The sequence below is a fragment of the Artemia sp. Qi Xiang Cuo genome, chromosome 2, assembly GCF_049724085.1.
Source record: "Artemia sp. Qi Xiang Cuo chromosome 2, ASM4972408v1, whole genome shotgun sequence".
NCBI lineage: Eukaryota > Metazoa > Arthropoda > Branchiopoda > Anostraca > Artemiidae > Artemia > Artemia sp. Qi Xiang Cuo.
Window position 1 is genome coordinate 15,328,635 of NC_142795.1, and position 16,645 is coordinate 15,345,279.

Below are 16,645 nucleotides of genomic sequence, written 5' to 3' on the forward strand. Positions count from 1 at the left end.
CCTTGTCCGAATCCTCTATAAAGGAAACTTACCTCCCTTTGGCTTGAATAACAAAGAAAATATATTGGCTTGAAAATCAAGAAAATTGACTTTTACCACGTTATTCTCCACAAACGGGATATTTTTTTCTTTCCGCTTTTTCTTTCTGCTCAGCTAGCTGGGCACTGGAAAATCATAGAGAGCTGTATAATAGCTCATTTTAAAGGAAATTGCAACATCTAGTCACTTTTGTATTTAAAAATAAAATACTTTTTAAAGTAGAATCAATTTTGTCAAAAAAATTGCATTTTTGATGTATTTTCATACTGCAGTCTTTTCAAAGATATTTGAATTTTGAAGCAATAAAACAGTCCATGTAATGAACTCTATAGTAATAATAGCTACTTGTCTCAATAGTAACCGAAACTCCTGGAACCAAAATTTTCTTTTTTGGCTTAATCGCTAAAATTATTATGTAAACTGCAAAAATATTTATGATGCCTAATCAGTAATAGTAATTTTTTAATTTAAACAACAAAAATACATGAAAATTCTAAAATTAGTTTTGCTTTTTGTCTCCTGGAAGAAATTTTTTTTTCATCTCAGTTCAAATTTATTATTGTATCCTGTAACCCGTAAAGTACATATCTCCATATTATTGTCTCATAATTGCAATTATTTTAGTTTTCAGTCCAGAATCACTAAACTTATTATTTAAACTGCAAAAATATTTATGGTGTCTAACCAATAATACTAATTTTGTAATTCAAACAAGATAAATACCTGAAAATTTTAAAATTAGTTTTGTTTTATGCTAGGTTTTAGATACTCGACACGGGATTTTGTGTGCTTAATAATTTTAAATCTTGAAAAAATATGGTCTCACGCGAGTGGAAAAAAAGAAAGAATAACCAAAAACAATATCAAAATAGAACAATCCAAATTTCTACTAATAGAAAACTTTACTACACAAAAAATAAAGCTAACATCCTGAAATATAAGAAAAGTTTATTTAAAAGAGATAAAAATGCCACCAAACGCAATAAAGCTCGAGCACGCGTAAGGATTGCTACTAAGATGTCTTGTGATCCAGGATTTAAGAAAATGAAATATGACAGAGCAAAACAGAGGTATCTTACGGATCAGGGGTATCGAGAAGGGAAAATTGAGACAGCGAAACAAAAGAGCAAGGAACGGTATGATAACGATATAGATTACCGAAACAAACATAAGAAAAAAGTTGCTACCAGAATAATGGGTAGATACTGGGGTGACAAAAGCTATAATGAAAAAATTAAATTCTCTGCGAGGTTGTACCGAAGAACGCATAAGGACAAAGGGAAAAATTACATTCAGAAATACAAGAAGATGGCAAAAATGCAGGCTGATCTTTGTAAATTGAGAAACATTTTACGCATGTTTTATCGGGATCACGAAAAGTATTCGAAATTACAGATTAAAATTCTCTTTGAAAGAGCGGATGCTGTTGAAAAGTCGGCTAGAAATGCTTTGGCAAAGCTTCATGGCAATATCCAAAAGAAATGTTGTCAGTTTAACGAAAAGCTTCCAAGGTATGGATTGGCAACTGCGGAACAGTTTATAGATGCAATGGAAAATGTTCGACAACACAGTGAATATACGGAGGCGTACTTCTTAGAAAATTCGTATATTAATTTTGGAAGGAGCAATTGCAGTTTATGTAGCAGCAATAAAAATATATATACAAGCATACCTATCAACAGCGAAGGAAAAGCAATGTTTTTCAATTATGGCGAAAACGAGCCTGTTAGGGTTATTAGTAAATGTGTTTGTAAGACTAATGATTTAGAACAAATTCCTGGAACACCGACTCAAGAAAAAAGCATTTCTAACTGTGTTTTAAACAGTTCGTTTAGTTCTACTGAATATTTGGCAAAAAATTCTCTGTGTAGTAGAACACACTGTCCTGAAAAGTACGAGACAACTATTGAAAAATGCTCTAAAACTAGATCTGACAAGGAAATTATGATGGCTGAAGTCACCTATAACAATCTGAGTAAAAATTCAAAACCAAAAATTGGGCAGCAGGTTACTTGGCAATGTCACCCTGATATCTGCAAGCTCTATCCGACGGATATTGAATTATGTCAAATTCTTTTTGATATCCTTGAAAACAATATAGCATTAAAATTTTCAACTGACAAAGTGGTTAATTTCTACCTTGGCGGCTTGGATTATTGTGAAATCAATTACAGGGACACAAGAAAGCATGGGCATTCGTTATACTGTAGCCCAAATGAGGGATGTCAGAGCTATTTGCGTTCTCTAAGGGCACTAGCTCCACATTTTCCTGTCTTGAACTGTTTCATTAATAGCGTATATAAGGCAGTATCAAAATGTAAGATTATACAACATATTAATCTACTAAAAGTCGAGGGCTCGTACAAGGAACTAAGTCATCACATAGAAGAAGTGTCAAGTAGACTCTGTCGTAATAATAGTCAAGACTTCATTTACGGTGATGGCAATATTAGAGTTTCTGTGGATGAAAATACAATAATAAAATTATTTGGTGAGAGCCTTGATAAGGTAGCTAACATTAGGGATGTATACCCCACAATGCATTGTGACAGTTGTGAGCAGATAAAGACAAAATACCAATTGAAGAGTCTAAGATCCCTTTCAAATAAGAAAGGTTTTGATGTAATGATGGCCACGATTTTAGAACACCTACAACAGGACATACCCAAAGATGACAGAGAAGAACTAATTCAATGTACAGGTTGGAAAGAGGATTACAATAAGGAACGAACTGAACCCATAGTAACTTAAGTATTAAATCATTACAGTAAAGAACGATCTCTCGCCAATAGTAACTGATATACGGTGGCTCCAGGCGTAGCTACAAGTGCATACTAACGTAGCTACAAGCTACAAGTACTTACTATTCCAATTAAGAAAAAGCCATAGGCTTTTTCCTGTTTTTAATTTCACATCAAACAAAGAAGAGATTACATTAAAGAACGACTAATTGAGTGTTATATAGAATCATTATATAGATTTCCGGGTTGCAACGGTAGCTAGCAACCTAAGAGACTATCACGCCCCATGGTAAAAACTAAAGTAACGAATAACTCCTGAAAAAAGATTCAGATCAAAACAAGAAGTACACTATTAGAACTGCCTTGTTCAAAACTTCTATATAGTAAACTTGCCTTCCTTTGGCTTGAATAACAAAGAAAAAATATTTTGGTTTGAAAATCAAGTTACATTAAAGAACGACTAACTGAGTGTTACATAGAATCATTATATAGATGTCTGGGCTGCAGCGGTAGCTAGCAGCCAAGTAAGAGATGATCACGCCCCATAGTAGAAAAGTAAAGTAACCCATAACTCCTGAAAAAATCCGGGTTGCAGCGGTAGCTAGCAACCTAGTAAGAGACGATCACGTCCAGTGTTAAGAAATATAAAAACCCATAGTTCTTAAAAAAAGAGTCAGATCAAAACAAAAAGTACACCATTAGAACCGCCTTGTCCGAAACCCCTGCATAGTAAAATTTCTGTCCCTTGGCTTGAACAGCAAGGGAAATATATTGGCTTGAAAATCAAGAAAAGTGGCAGCTACTACAACATTCTGCCTAAACGGGATATTTTTTTCTTTTTTTCTTTTTTTTTTCTTTTGTATCCAGAGATAGCTTTGCACTGGAACATCGTAGAGGATTGTTCAATAGCTCATTTTAAAGGAAATTAATTGGGTTAAAAATCTATAGTAACTAAAATAAATTATTTCTAAAAGAGAATAAATTTTTCCAATAAAAACTGTATTTTTGATGCAGTGACGTCATAATTACTATATAAGAAACGTCAAAACTGTAAATGGTCTCATTCATGAATACATAATGGCTAGATCAAAGCAAGCTACACGCAAGTTAAAAAATCAGTACTAAAAAATCAAGAAAAGTGGCAGCTACTACAACATTCTGCCTAAACGGGATATTTTTTCTCTTTTCTTTGTTTCCAGTATAATAAAGATCAAACTCTTCCCTATACTAACTTGCATACGCAACTTTACTATAGTTAAGATTACAGTATTTATATTTTTTTTACATTAAAAGATCCGGGTTGCAGCGGTAGCTAGAAACCTAGTAAGATCCGGGTTGCAGCGGTAGCTAGCAACCTAGTAAGAGACGATCACGTCCAATGTTAAGAAATATAAAAACCCATAGTTCTTAAAAAAAGAGTCAGATCAAAACAAAAAGTACACCATTAGAACCGCCTTGTCCGAAACCCCTGCATAGTAAAATTTCTGTCCCTTGGCCTGAACAGCATGGGAAATATATTGGCTTGAAAATCAAGAAAAGTGGCAGCTACTACAACATTCTGCCTAAACGGGATATTTTTTTATTTTTTTCTTTTTTTTTTCTTTTTTTGTATCCAGAGATAGCTTGGCACTGGAACATCGTAGAGGGCTGTTCAATAGCTCATTTTAAAGGAAATTAATTGGGTTAAAAATCTATTTCCGGGTTGCAGCGGTAGCTAGCAACCTAGTAAGAGACGATCACGTCCAATGTTAAGAAATATAAAAACCCATAGTTCTTAAAAAAAGAGTCAGATCAAAATAAATATAAGAAACGATCGCGTCCAATGCTAAGAAATATAAAAACCCACAACTTCTAAAAAAAAAAGTCAGATCAAAACAAAAAGTATGCCGTTAGAACTGCCTTGTCCAAAACCCCTATATAGGAAATTTTTGGTCATTTGGCTTGAACAGCAAGGGAAGTATATTGGCTTGAAAATCAAGAAAAGTGTTAGTACTTAAGAACGAAAAAGATGTAAATGGTCTCATTCGTGAATTACATAATGGTTAGAGCAAAGCAAGCTGCATGCAAGTTAAAAAAAAGTACTACACAGATAACAGAGATAGTATCTTGATAAGAGAAAAGCAAAGGTATTCAACCGACCAGGCGTATCGAGAAGTAAAAATTGAAGGACTAAGTTTACAGTGTGCAATTGTTGACGTAGGTAATCGTTGCTTTGGTCTAGGTATGATGTACGTTGCTCTTTCCCGTGTGACCACTAGTGCAGCTTTACATCTAGTAGAATTTGATAAGACAAAGATTTATTGCGATGTTGATGCTTTAATTGAGTACAACCGTTTGAGAAAAATTTATAGAACAGATCTTCCATTGTTTGAGTTTCCCAGAAAGGCAACTCAGAGGTACACCAGATGAAGTACCCTTATTAACGGAAATTTCTCCAACAGGAAAGAAAAGGGAGAGTACTGTTGTGCATGCAGTCATAGAAAAAGAGAACAAAAGAAAAGTAAAAACATAAGATGCAGAAAAAGACGCTGATTTTAACGTTATGCATAAGAAATTATCTATAACAAATGAAGTAAATTCTAAAGGAAAACAGACTCAAGGAAAAAAAATTCCATTGTTGGAGGTTATAATATAGAATGACCTCTTTCCTATACTAAATTTTATACGCCACTTAATTATAGTATAGGTTAACAATTCAACAGATAGCTGGACACTGGAACATCGTAGAGAGTTGTTAAATGGCTCATTTTAAAGGAATAGTATAACAAAGAATGACCTCTTGCCTATACTAAATTTTATACACCACTTAATTTTAGTATAGGTTAGTAAATCAAAGATAGCTTCGCACTGGGACATCTTAGAGAGTTGTTTAATGGCTCATTTTAAAGAAAATTAAAAATTTACAATAAAGAACGAAACCTAGCCCATGTTAACTGAAACATAAATAGGGATTATGAAATTCCCATCAGTATCATGGCTGTTTACATTAAAAGGCGATCATTGGAATAACATACCACTGCATACATTGGACTTAGTTAGCTACTTGATTGTTTTTGTCCGGGTTGCAGCGGTAGCTAGCAACCTAGTAAGAGACGATCACGTCCAATGTTAAGAAATATAAAAACCCATAGCTCCTAAAAAGGAGTCAGATCAAAACAAAAAGTACACCATTAGAACCACCTTGTCCGAAACCCCTGTATAGGAAACTTTCTGTCCCTTGGCTTGAACAGCAAGGGAAATATATTGGCTTGAAAATCAAGAAAATTGACTTTAACCACGTTAGTCTCCCCAAACGGGATATTTTTTTTTTATTTTTTTTTTATCCAGAGATAGCTTGGCACTGGAATATCGTAGAGGGTTGTTCAATAGCTCATTTTAAAGGAAATTAATTGGGTTAAAAATCTATAGTAACTAAAATAAATTATTTCTAAAAGAGAATAAATTTTTCCAATAAAAACTGTATTTTTGATGCAGTGACGTCATAATTACTGTATAAGAAACGTCAAAACTGTAAATGGTCTCATTCATGAATACATAATGGCTAGATCAGAGCAAGCTACACGCAAGTTAAAAAATCAGTACTAAAAAATCAAGAAAAGTGGCAGCTACTACAACATTCTGCCTAAACGGGATATTTTTTTCTCTTTTCTTTGTTTCCAGTATAATAAAGATCAAACTCTTCCCTATAATAACTTCCATACGCAACTTTACTATAGTTAAGATTACAGTATTTATATTTTTTTTACATTAAAAGATTATCCGGGTTGCAGCGGTAGCTAGCAACCTAGTAAGAGACGATCACGTCCAATGTTAAGAAATATAAAAACCCATAGTTCTTAAAAAAAAGAGTCAGATCAAAACAAAAAGTACACCATTAGAACCGCCTTGTCCGAAACCCCTGCATATTAAAATTTCTGTCCCTTGGCTTGAACAGCAAGGGAAATATATTGGCTTGAAAATCAAGAAAAGTGGCAGCTACTACAACATTCTGCCTAAACGGGATATTTTTTTCTTTTTTTTTTTTTTTTTTGTTACATAAAGGACCGATATAGCTCATCAAAAATGGTTTTTGTCAATTATCCGAGTTGCAGCGGTGGCTAGCAGCCTAGTAAGAGACGATCACGTCCAATGTTAAGAAATATAAAAACCCATAATCCTAAAAAAAAGAGTCAGATCAAAGCAAAAAGTACACCATTAGAAGCGCCGTGTCCGAAGCCCCTGTATAGGAAGCTTTCTGTCATTTGGCTTGAACAGCAAGGGAAATATATTGGCTTGAAAATCAAGAAAAGTGGCAGCTACTACAGCTTTCTGCCTAAACGGCATCTTTTTTTCTTTCTTTATAATAAAGAACGACCTCTTACCTATACTAAATTTTATACGCCACTTAATTATAGTATAGGTTAGTAATTCAAATTACATTAAAAGACGATTTATAATAAAGATCGAACTCTTCCCTATACTAACTTGCATAGGCAACTTCACTATAGTTAAGATTACAGTATTTATATTATGACGGTGAAAAGGTATGAGAAGAAAGTGCAAAACTCTGTAAACTGCAAATATATTTAAAATGTTTGAGTAACAATTTCACTTTATGAAAATCCGGGTTGCAGTGGTAGTTAGCAACCTATTAAGAGACGATCACGTCCAATGTTAAGAAATATAAAAACCCATAGTTCCTAAAAAAAGAGTCAGATCAAAACAAAAAGTACTCCGTTAGAATCGCCTTGTCCGAAACCCCTGTATAGGAAACTTTCTGTCCCTTGGCTTGAACAGCAAGGGAAATATATTGGCTTGAAAATCAAGAAAAGTGGCAGCTACTACAACATTCTGCCTAAACGGGATATTTTTTTCTTCTTTTTTTTCTTTTTTTGTATCCAGAGATAGCTTGGCACTGGAACATCGTAGAGGGTTGTTCAATAGCTCATTTTAAAGGAAATTAATTGGGTTAAAAATCTATAGTAACTAAAATAAATTGTTTCTAAAAGAGAATAAATTTTTCCACCAAAAACTGCATTTTTGATGTCTTTTTTACAGTAAACAACGATCTCTCGCCAATAGTATCCGGGTTCCAGCGGTAGCTAGCAACCTAGTAAGAGACGATCACGTCCAATGTTAAGAAATATAAAAACCCATAGTTCCTAACAAAGGAGTCAGATCAAAACAAAAAGTACACCATTAGAGCCGCCTTGTCCGAAACCCCCGTATAGGAAACTTTCTGTCCCTTGGCTTGAACAGCAAGGGAAATATATTGGCTTAAAAATCAAGAAAATTGACTTTAACCACGTTATTCTCCCCAAACGGGATATTTTTTTCTTTTTTCTTTTTTTTTCTTTTCCACAGATAGCTTGGCATATCCGGGTTGCAGCGGTAGCTAGCAACCTAGTAAGAGACGATCACGTCCAATGTTAAGAAATATAAAAGCCCATAGTTCCTAACAAAGGAGTCAAATCAAAACAAAAAGTACACCATTAGAACCGCCTTGTCTGAAACCCCTGTATAGAAAACTTTCTGTCCCTTGGCTTGAACAGCAAGGGAAATATATTGTCTTGAAAATCAAGAAAATTGACTTGAACCACGTTATTCTCCACAAACGGGATATTTTTTTCTTTTTTTTTTTTTTCTTTTTTTGTATCCAGAGATAGCTTGGCACTGGAACATCGTAGAGGGTTGTTCAACAGCTCATTTTAAAGGAAATTAATTGGGTTAAAAATCTATAGTAACTAAAATTAATTATTTCTAAAAGAGAATAAATTTTTCCACCAAAAACTGCATTTTTGATGTCTTTTCCCACTGCAGTCTTTCAAACATAATCGTATACCAGCGGTAAGATTTGAACCCACGCCTCCGAAGAGACTGGTGGGTAACACGAGTGCCTTGGACCACTCCAAAAACTGCATTTTGATGTCTTTTCACACTGCAGTCTTTCAAACATAATCGTATACCAGCGGTAAGAATTGAACCTACGCCTCTGAAGAGACTGGTGGCTAACACCACTGCCTTGGACCACTCGGCCAGGCTGCCTCTCATAAATAAATATATATGTGAATTTGGGTTGCAGCAGTAGCTAGCAACCTAGTAATAGACGATCAGTCCAATGCTAAGAAATATAAAAACCCAAAACTCCTAAAAATAGAGTCAGATCAAAACAAAAGTACATCATTAGAAATACCTTGTCTGAAACCCTACTAGATAAATAATGAACGTCATCATAGTTTTATATTAGAGCTATGACGTGAATAGAGTGACGTCATAATTAGTATATAAGGAAAGTCAAAACTGAAAATTCTCTCATTCTTGATTAGAATAATGGTTAGATCAAAGCAGGCTATACGCAAGTTGAAGAAAGAGTACTACACAAACAACAGAGATAGTAACTTGAAAAGAAGAAAGCAAAGGTATTCAACCGACCAGGTGTATCGAGAAGTAATAATTGAGAGAGCAAAACAAAGGTATTCAACCGACCAGGCGTATCGCGAAGTAATAATTGAGAGAGCAAAAGAAAACAGCAAGATGTGTTATCACAATGATGAAGATTATAGACATGCAAAAATTGAGACAGCCAAACAAAAGATCAATTACAGTAAAGAACGATCTCTCGCCCATAGTAACTGATATATGGTGTTTCCAAGGGTAGCTGCAGGCTATCCAAATTGTAGCGGTATCCGGGTTGCAGCGGAAGCTGTAACCCGGAGTTTCAAGGGATTATAATAAAGAACGACCTCTTGCCTATACTAAATTTTATACGCCACTTAATTATAGTATAGTTACAATAAAGAACGAAATCTAATTACATTTTGCAATCATGAAATATAAAATATAGTAATATAAAATATTACTAAATAACCATATATGACGTAATGAGCAACGTGACGTAAACATTGAAAAAATCGATTTTTATTTTATTTTCGTTTTCAGTTCAGAATCGCTAAAGTTACAAACTGCGAAAATATTTATGGTATATGAGCAATAGATTTAATCTTTTAATTTAGACCAGTATAATAAAGAACGACCTCTTGCCTATGATAAATTTTATAGGCCACTTAACAATAGTATAAGTTAGTAAAGGAGTGATTTATAATAAAGAACGACCACTTGCCTCTACTAAATTTTATAGGCCACTTAACTATAGTGTAGGCTAGTATTTTACATTAAAGAGCGATCTATAGTCCAGTTTTAAATTAATTGCATTAAAAGACGATCACTGGAATAAAAACCATTGCAAACATTGGGCTTAGTTAGCTACTCAACTTTTTTAGGTTCGTTCAAAGAAATTAGCCACTTGATTGCTCGAGGTTCGGCTCTTACTATTTTAAAGAAGAAAAAGCCGTAGGCTATTTCCTGTTTGTAATCATATGTCCTTAAAAGTATACGGGTTGCAGCGGTAGCTAGCAAACCTAATAAGAGACTATCACGTCCAATGTTAAGAAATATAAAAACCCATAAATTCTAAAAAAATTTACAATAAGGAACGAACTGTAACCCATAGTAACCGAAGTATTAAATCAAACATTTCATGGTCATAATAAAGACCTGAGTAATGACTTATTTTAAAGGAAACTGCTGTATATAGAAACCTTTTGTAATTAACAAAAATAATTATTATAATAAAATAAATTGTTACGATATGATCTGGATTGCAGCGGTATCCGGGTTGCAGCGGTAGCTAGCAACCTAGTAAGAGACGATCACGTCCAATGTTAAGAAATATAAAAACCCATAGTTCTTAAAAAAAGAGTCAGATCAAAACAAAAAGTACACCATTAGAACCGCCTTGTCCGAAACCCCTGCATAGTAAAATTTCTGTCCCTTGGCTTGAACAGCAAGGGAAATATATTGGCTTGAAAATCAAGAAAAGTGGCAGCTACTACAACATTCTGCCTAAACGGGATATTTTTTTCTTTTTTTTCTTTTTTTTTTCTTTTTTTGAATCCAGAGATAGCTTGGCACTGGAACATCGTAGAGGGTTGTTCAATAGCTCATTTTAAAGGAAATTAATTGGGTTAAAAATCTATAGTAACTAAAATAAATTATTTCTAAAAGAGAATAAATTTTTCCACCAAAAACTGCATTTTGATGTCTTTTCACACTGCAGTCTTTCAAACATCCGGGTTGCAGCGGTAGCTAGCAACCTAGTAAGAGACGATCACGTCCAATGTTAAGAAATATAAAAACCCATAGTTCTTAAAAAAAGAGTCAGATCAAAACAAAAAGTACACCATTAGAACCGCCTTGTCCGAAACCCCTGCATAGTAAAATTTCTGTCCCTTGGCTTGAACAGCAAGGGAAATATATTGGCTTGAAAATCAAGAAAAGTGGCAGCTACTACAACATTCTGCCTAAACGTGATATTTTATTCTTTTTTTTTCTTTTTTTTTTCTTTTTTTGTATCCAGAGATAGCTTGGCACTGGAACATCGTAGAGGGTTGTTCAATAGCTCATTTTAAAGGAAATTAATTGGGTTAAAAATCTATAGTAACTAAAATAAATTATTTCTAAAAGAGAATAAATTTTTCCAACAAAAACTGCATTTTTGATGTCTTTTCACACTGCAGTCTTTCAAACATCCGGGTTGCAGCGGTAGCTAGCAACCTAGTAAGAGACGATCACGTCCAATGTTAAGAAATATAAAAACCCATAGTTCTTAAAAAAGAGTCAGATCAAAACAAAAAGTACACCATTAGAACCGCCTTGTCCGAAACCCCTGCATAGTAAAATTTCTGTCCCTTGGCTTGAACAGCAAGGGAAATATATTGGCTTGAAAATCAAGAAAAGTGGCAGCTACTACAACATTCTGCCTAAACGGGATATTTTTTTCTTTTTTTTTCTTTTTTTTTCTTTTTTGTATCCAGAGATAGCTTGGCACTGGAACATCGTAGAGGGTTGTTCAATAGCCCATTTTAAAGGAAATTAATTGGGTTAAAAATCTATAGTAACTAAAATAAATTATTTCTAAAAGAGAATAAATTTTTCCACCAAAAACTGCATTTTGATGTCTTTTCACACTGCAGTCTTTCAAACATCCGGGTTGCAGCGGTAGCTAGCAACCTAGTAAGAGACGATCACGTCCAATGTTAAGAAATATAAAAACCCATAGTTCTTAAAAAAAGAGTCAGATCAAAACAAAAAGTACACCATTAGAACCGCCTTGTCCGAAACCCCTGCATAGTAAAATTTCTGTCCCTTGGCTTGAACAGCAAGGGAAATATATTGGCTTTAAAATCAAGAAAAGTGGCAGCTACTACAACATTCGGCCTAAACGGGATATTTTTTTCTTTTTTTTTTTTATTTTTTTTTATTTTTTTGTATCCAGAGATAGCTTGGCACTGGAACATCGTAGAGGGTTGTTCAATAGCTCATTTTAAAGGAAATTAATTGGGTTAAAAATCTATAGTAACTAAAATAAATTATTTCTAAAAGAGAATAAATTTTTCCACCAAAAACTGCATTTTGATGTCTTTTCACACTGCAGTCTTTCAAACATAATCGTATACCAGCGGTAAGAATTGAACCCACGCCTCTGAAGAGACTGGTGGCTAACACCAGTGCCTTGGACCACTTGGCCAGGCTGCCTCTCATAAATAAATATATATGTGAATTTGGGTTGCAACAGTAGCTAGCAACCTAGTAAGAGACGATCAGTCCAATGCTAAGAAATATAAAAACCCAAAACTCCTAAAAATAGAGTCAGATCAAAACAAAAGTACATCATTAGAAATACCTTGTCTGAAACCCTACTAGATAAATAATGAACGTCATCATAGTTTTATATTAGAGCTATGACGTGAATAGAGTGACGTCATAATTAGTATATAATCCGGGTTGCAGCGGTAGCTAGCAACCTAGTAAGAGACGATCACGCCCAATGTTAAGAAATATAAAAACCCATAGTTCTTAAAAAAGAGTCAGATCAAAACAAAAAGTACACCATTAGAACCGCCTTGTCCGAAACCCCTGCATAGTAAAATTTCTGTCCCTTGGCTTGAACAGCAAGGGAAATATATTGGCTTGAAAATCAAGAAAAGTGGCAGCTATTACAACATTCTGCCTAATCGAGATATTTTTTTCTTTTTTTTTTCTTTTTTTTTCTTTTTTTTTATCCAGATATATCTTGGCACTGTAAAATCGTAGAGGGTTTTTCAATATCTAATTTTAAATGAAATTAATTTGGTTAAAAATATATATTAACTAAAATAAATTATTTCTAAAAGAGAATAAATTTTTCCACCAAAAACTGCATTTTGATGTCTTTTCACACTTCAGTCTTTCAAACATAATCGTATACCAGCGGTAATAATTGAACCCACGCCTCTGAAGAGACTGGTGGCTAACACCAGTGCCTTGGACCACTCGGCCAGGCTGCCTCTCATAAATAAATATATATTTGAATTTGGGTTGCAGCAGTAGCTAGCAACCTAGTAAGAAACGATCAGTCCAATGCTAAGAAATATAAAAACCCAAAACTCCTAAAAATAGAGTCAGATCAAAACAAAAGTACATCATTAGAACTACCTTGTCTGAAACCCTACTAGATAAATAATGAACGTCATCATAGTTTACAGTAAAGAACGATCTCTCGCCAATAGTAACTGATATACAGTGGCGCCAGGGGTAGCTACAAGTACATAAAAGGATCAATAGGGTTCGTCGTAAATGCAGAATATGTAAGTTTCATCAAATATTTCCAGGTTGCAGCGGTAGTATAATAAAGAACGACCTCTTACCTATGCTAAATATTATACGCCACTTAATTATAGTATAGGTTATCCGGGTTGCTACAGTAAAGAACGATCTCTCATCCATAGTAACTGATAAATGGTGGTTCCAGGGGTATAATAAAGATCGAACTCTTCCCTATACTAACTTGCATACGCAACTTCACTATAGTTAAGATTACAGTATTTATATTATACATCATTATAAATTATAAAAGGTTCAAATGTTTGAAGATTATAGAGTTAAAAATTTTCCCACACCGGGAATCAAACCCAAGCCTGTTAAGTGAAAGTTAACTACCCTAGCCACTAGACCATATGGAACCATAAAGAAGTATGATTTAAGAGCCATATGCATATTATTATTTCACCATACCAATAATAATAAGGCCAAAACAAAATCATCGACTTTTAAAGTAAAGAACCATCGCTCATGCATAGTAACTGATATATGGTGGTTCCAGGGGTAGTTACTTGTGGTTCGTCTCTTACTATTTCAAAGAAGAAAAAGCTGTAGGCTTTTTCCTGTTTGTAATGATATAGCATAAAACGAATTCCAAGTTGTAACTGACGTCATCCTGGTTGTTATAGTAAAGAATTATAATAAAGATCGAACTCTTCCCTATACTAACTTGCATACGCAACTTCACTATAGTTAAGATTACAGTATTTATATTATACATCATTATAGATTATAAAAGGTTCAAATGTTCGAAGATTATTTACAGTAAAGAACGACTACAAGTACATAATGACAGTAAGGAATTGAATTTCTTTGGAGTACCGAAAAAATTCAACTATTATGATGGAGGATATGCGAGAGTGAGATCTCGTTGAGACGATTTATAATAAGGATCAAACTCTTCCCTATACTAACTTGCATACGCAACTTCACTATAGTTAAGATTACAGTATTTATATTTGTACATTAAAAGACGATCACTGAAATAACAAACCATTCCATACATTGGACTTAGTTAGCTACTTGATTGTTTGAGTTTCGTCTCTTACTATTTAAAAGAAGAAAAAGCCGTAGGCTTTTTCCTGTTTGTATTTATAGTTAAAAAACGAACTCAAGTCCAAAGAAACTGAACACTGTGGTTCATTCATATTATCTTCATTATTTTAGCTAGAATGTAAATAGACAAGTTTCTTTTTTAAATTTTAAATTGAATCTTTTTTAAGATCCATTGTCTTTTTTAAGATCCTCTAAACCTACTTTGGTGGTACACGTATGGCCCCTGTTTACTCTTTTGGCTGAGCTAACACCGAAATCTTACAGAAAACCATAAGAAGTCACAAATCATTGTAAAATGCAAAGCTTTTTTCCCATAAAATTTATTTCTTCTTGGAATTCGGGAGAAAACTCGAAAGATGAGACCCAAAAATCTATTCGTTTTTTTTTTTTTTTTTTTTCAAAATGGCAGAAGAGAAATTATATGATTTTTTAAGCACCCTGGGGCCTACTAGTATAATCACTTGCCATTCACTGAAAATGCTCCATTTTTAATATAGAAATATATTTATCTTTTTAATTTATATTTTATATTTATATTTTTTATATTAACTGAAAAATTACTGAATTAAAATAGGCCCTATCTAAGCAGAGACCTTTAGCCACAAGCACAATAAAACAGTTTCGATTTAGTTGGTTTCTTTCAAGACCGTAGAAGTTTGGATTGCAAGAGAAACTTCATGGCAGAAAGAGTTACTCAGGGATGTGGCTGAAGCGCACATAACGGAGTGCCATCTAATTCCAAAGCAGTTGGAGCTGAAGACCAATTTTAGCAGTCATAAAATAAGGATGTCTCTTAACATTAAATTCAATAATAACCATATCTATATTAAAAACTTATAACTTTCAAGCGGTCGTGGCCGAGTGGTTAAGGCGTCTGATTCGAAATCAGATTTCCTTTGGAAGTATAGGTTCGAATCCTACCAGCTGCGAAACTTTTTAGCCGTTTAACCATTTACCACAATCTAGAAGGTACAAATCTAGATATGTACGGTTGTATAAGAGTGTGGATTGGAATGATTATTTTGTTATATCCTATTTTGTTTATTTCCTAAGGTTATATCTTTTCAAGATTACTAAGGCCTTAATTTAATACTTTATAAAATTATATTATACCTATACCCTGAATTAAACTGAAAACAACGTATCACAAAAAATTAGGAATTCCATAATAACCATATCTATATTAAAAATTTAATATAGCGGTCGTGGCCGCTATATTAAAGCGGCCACGACCGCTTTAATATAGCGGTTTATTTTTCAAGCGGTCGTGGCCGAGGGGTTAAGGCGTCTGATTTGAAATCAGATTCCCTCTGGGAGCGTAGGTTCGAATCCTACCGGCTGCGAAAATTTTTTATCCGTTTAACCATTTACCCCAATCAAGAAGGAATTGATCGGTTAGCATATGTCCTGTTGCGTAAGAGTGTGGATTGGAATGATTATTTTGTTAGAGCCTATTATGTTTATTTCATAAAGGGGATTTTTTGTCAAGATTACAAAGGCCTTAATTTAATACTTTATAAAATGATATTATACCAGTACCCTGAATTAAATTGAAAACAATGCATCACAACCAAACACGAACTCAATAGTAACCATATCTATATTCAGAACTCATAATTTTCAAGCAGTCCGGGCCGAGTGGTTAAGGCGTCTAATTAGAAATCAGATTTCAATAACAACCATATTTATATTTAAAACTTACAAATCCTAGTGGCTGTGAAAGTTTTGATTTAATTCACCATTTACCATACTCTAAAAGGACTTGATCAAAAGTACCAACCTTGATAAACCATGAAAAGGGGGATGTTTCTCGGCTAGTATATGTCCTATTACATAAGAGTCTTGATTGGAATGATTATTTTGATATAGCCTATTATGTTTAGTTCATAAAGTGAATTTTCATCAAGATTACCAATACCTTAATTTAGTATTAAAAAAAATATATTATACATATACCCTGAATTAAACTGAAAACAACGTATCATAAGAAATTAGGAATTCAATAATAACCATATCTATATTAAAAACTTATGATTTTTAAGTGGTCATGGCTGAGTGGTTAAGGCGTCTGATTAGAAATCGGATTCCCTCTGGGAGCGTAGGTTCGAATCGTATCGGCTGCGAAAATTTTT

The 16,645-nt window shown here is 33.8% G+C and overlaps 2 non-coding genes across 2 annotated transcripts; both read left to right on the forward strand.

Annotated features, from left to right (window-relative positions):
* Positions 1–15,360: 15,360 nt before the first annotated feature.
* Positions 15,361–15,442, forward strand: TRNAS-CGA (transfer RNA serine (anticodon CGA)). The gene has a single exon. It is a non-coding gene; the product is annotated as a tRNA-Ser (tRNA).
* A 332-nt stretch (positions 15,443–15,774) lies between these two features.
* TRNAS-UGA (transfer RNA serine (anticodon UGA)) lies at positions 15,775–15,856 on the forward strand. The gene has a single exon. It is a non-coding gene; the product is annotated as a tRNA-Ser (tRNA).
* The last annotated feature ends 789 nt before the right edge of the window (positions 15,857–16,645 follow it).